The following is a 4,181-nucleotide window of genomic DNA, read 5'->3' as shown; positions in this document are numbered from 1 at the left end:
ATGTGTGTCCTTAGGCCATGGCTAGACACCTGTATTTGCAGCCTGAGCATGCTCCTTTGGGATTTGGCCAGCATTTCCCTACAGGCAGCTGCCTTAAAATGGACAGTAATAAATAGATACAGGGCACAGGGGATCTACAGCAACTTGTCACCCTACTCAGATGTCATATAAGAACCCTCTGCGAGCTTAGCCTAAAGGAGTCTTTTAAAACACACACACAAAAAAAGGTTGATGCAACATTCTTCAATGGCAGTGCAATACTGAGTGTAGGGACCGACCTCACGAGACAGTTAATATCAGGGTCCCTGTGCCCTTCAGCTCGTGTGTTCCTGAGCTGCTGAAAGGCCTCTTGCCTTCCTAGGTAACAGTGGGTGTTTATCAATGCCAGGTGAGAGGTGTCAGGCCCCAGAAGGTCGCTGTCCCCTTTAGCCCCACCGCCTCTCTTGATAGTTTGAAATCACTGGTGGTGCAATGGGGGATATTCAACACCAAAGTCGCCCCACCGAAAGGGGCTGAACCGTTGTGTTCCGCCGGCACCCCTTCTGTTCTTTTATTTTCTTGACTGGAAGTCACAAAGGTATCTATTTTTGTATATCGTGCTCTTTCAAGCAAGTGGGGCTGTTTTCTTTGGGAGGAGCACGAGTTTCGTCCAGCACATCTGCCCTGGTGAGGGGAGCAGTGGGTGGGATTGTGAACCACGGTTCTGAAGCACAGAGAAGTGGAAAGCCAATCGTGGAAAGAGACGGGGAGACCATTCCAGACAGAGGGGACAGTGTGCATCTAAGCCAGAGGCATTCAGTGAACCAAAGGTTTGTGAGGTCAGACCATAGAGGGGGCTGTAGGCTCAAGACGAGGTCTGTAGGGGTCTAGAAGGATCTCTGGCATTCCTTCAGCACTGCCATTGATGGTTCTTCTTCTCGGGTCTGAATAGGAATGCTTTTGTGTGGGTGCTTGGCAGGAGCAATGGAGGCTGGCCCAGTCTCCCAAGGGGAAGATCTGGCCATTCTCATTTCTTTCTATCCAAAGAGTCCTCATGTGGGATAGCCTGTCACTCAGAGGAAAGACCAAACGGAAGTCATATGTGCAGCCAGCCCTGAAGTTGTGTTCATTCATGGGACACTCGCCAACAGTGGAAATACTCACAGTGGGTTTCAGCCCCATACACCCGAAGTCCTGAGTTGGCACCTCTTCTACCTTCTGAGTTTTAAAGGGATTTCAATGTTTTTCTTGTGTTTTAAATGTGACCACAATTTTCTCAGTGACTCTGTAATCCCTTCACACATGGTCACGTTTACACACTTGCCTGAGTCTCTGGTGATCGCCAGAAGGCAGCCTGCCTACAGCGAAGCTTCAGCAAATGCTTGCCACTTACCCCTTCCTCAGGGTCCTGTCGGTCACCTCTACCGTTTCCACTTTTCTGGGATAAATGCCAGGTGGCAGTAACTTGTGGACTACAGGTCCTCTTACTAATAGTGACCTCAGTGCCAACATAGTGTGTTAAGCCGAGATACAATGTGGCACGAAGCATGGGCGTTGCCCTTAAGATGGTCATGTTGTAGTGAGGGAAACGTCACTAATTACAGTACCTTGTGATCTGATATAGGGGCATCCAGAGAAGATGGCGTGGGAAGGAGGAGGAGGCCAGGGACGGTAGAGGAGAAATGATATAAACGAGGCACTCTGAGCCAATCTGAGAGGTGCCTGGGGGCGGTGGCCAGGGAAGGCAGTGGTTACGTTCTAGGTGGCCTTGTATACTGAATCGAGGATGTTTATTCCGATTAAAGTGAAGGGGAGAAGTGGATTAAATTGGCATCTTAGAGGCCTAGAACCGGGTAATGGGCAGGAGGGGGTGTCTGGGGAAAGGGACAACAATGAGGAGACTCTTACAGTAGTTTGGGGAGGAGTGTAGGATTGCAACAAGAGACGAGGCATTCTGGAAGTATAACTAAGGGGCAGCTTGAAGATGGTATCAATCACGATCTTTGGTTTGTAGCAACAGAAATGGGCCCTGGTTAGCTTAAATGGAAAGGGACTTTATTTGAAGACTGTTGGGTAACTCACAGAATCAATGGAGAGACTGGAGAAGCAAGGTCTGGAAATGAGCAGGAACCAAAGGCAGCCAGGATTCCAGTGGTAGTGCCACCACTGGGAGCTCAGTGCCTCCAATCCTCTTAGTTCTCCAGTGGCCATGTCTGTGGTAGGTTATTTCTCCACTGCCCCTCCTGTCCCACAAAAAATCAGAGTCAAAATCAAAGCCACAGTGAGATACCACTTCACCTCCACTGGGATGGCTAAAGTAAAAATGACAGATAATAACAAGTATTAGTGAGGATGTGGAGAAGTTGGAACTCTCATTCACTGGTGGTAAGAATTTAAAATGGTGCAGCCACCTTGGAAAACAGTCAGGTAGTTCCTCAAAAATGTTAAACAGAGTCACCCTGTGACCCAGCAATTCTACTCCTAGGTACGCTGGTGAGAGAAATGAAAACACACATCTTCATAAAAACCTGTATGCTAATGTTCATAGCAACGTTATTCATAACAACCAAAAAGTGGAAACCATCCAGATGTCAATGAATGAATGAATGAATGAATGAATGAATGAATAAAATGTGGTAAATCCATAATAGAATACTATTCAGTCATAAAAAGGAATGAAGTATTAATACACACTACAACATGGATGAACCTTGAAATTATGCTAAGCAAAAGGAGCCAGAAACAAAAAGACTCATATTGTATGATTTCCTTTATGTGAAATGTCCAGAATAGGCAAATCCATAGACAAAAAGTAGACTTGTGGTTGCCAGGGGCTGGGGGGAGGGGAGAGGAAGAGTGATTGCTGATAAGTAAAAGCTTTCTTTGTTGGATGACAAAAATGTTCTAAAATTGATTGTGGTGATGGTTTCACCACTTGGCGAATATACTAAACACCACTTTGAAAGGGTGAATTTTTATGATATTTTAATTATATTTCAACAAAGGTATTATTTTAAAAATTCGACTGGCTAGACCATCCATCAACTGGTTAAGTTGGGCCCCAGGCCCAGGACCTAACTCCCTGGATGAAGAGAGCTTCCGTAATGGGGTGGGAATGGCTTTGCCCCCAAAGGCTCACCCAGAACTAGGAAGGGTATTCAGATGCTGGGCAGCCAAAATGACTGCACCCGTGGGAGTGAAGCTGCAGACACTTGGGCAGCCTTGAGATTCCTGACCTGAGAATTTGCCAAGCCTATTTATGGACAGATTCCAGCCTTGCTCCAGGTCACTGGGTCATGACCCGACAGCCTGCGTTTAATTATTCATTGTTAGAAGAGTGTCTGGATTACACGTCTCACCTTTGAACACATTAGTTTCTCAAAGCACTTTATATATATACTATCTCTTTATTTTCATATGACCCCAAGTGGCCCAACTTTTTGGCAAGCCAATGGCTGCCCCGATGGGGATGCAAATTGCCAATCCACTGGTGTCTTGAGCTGGTGAGTTTTTATAGTTGTGGTTACAGTACTGCGAGGTAAATGGCAGTGTCTGGTTTAACAGAAAACTTTTTCTTTCTTTTCAAGGCCTCCCCAGTCTATTTGAAACTCACCATGAGGCTCACACGTTGGGGGAGACCTTCCCCACAACAATTAGGGATTCCATTAGGCTCCATCAGTGGTATGCTGGTAAATGTTTACCAACCAGCTCCGAGTGGCATTGGGGAAAGGGTCCTGATGTGTAGCATTTGCTGATTACCATAGTGTAAAAGCTCCCATTGTAGCTGATTTCAGACTATCAATGTGAGGTCACTGAACACAAAGTAAAGAAGTACAGGTCTGTCAGCCAGCTGCCCCATCACTGACCCCGTCCTCAGGGTACAGCAGACAAACCAGACTTGCTCAATTGGGCAGCCTGTATGGGCTGGGTGGTCCAGGGACCCACAAGCCCAGAACTCGGTGGAGGTCGTCCTGGACTAGCAGTGCCCTCAGGAGCCTGGGAGAGCAAATGTAAAACATCTCTCAAAGAAGGTGACTTCATCCTCGACCTCAAATTATCCCTATAAATACATGTTCAAATACAGTGTTCAGCATGGTCAGAGAGAACCAGGCAGATCACAAGGAAATAGGACACCATGAGCAAGAACTAGCAGAAACAGACCCTCAGACACTTCAAATATTAGAATGATCAGACACAGACGA

Source organism: Rhinolophus hipposideros, assembly GCF_964194185.1.
Source record: "Rhinolophus hipposideros genome assembly, chromosome: 24".
Taxonomy (NCBI): Eukaryota; Metazoa; Chordata; class Mammalia; order Chiroptera; family Rhinolophidae; genus Rhinolophus; species Rhinolophus hipposideros.
This window is presented reverse-complemented; position numbering follows the sequence as displayed.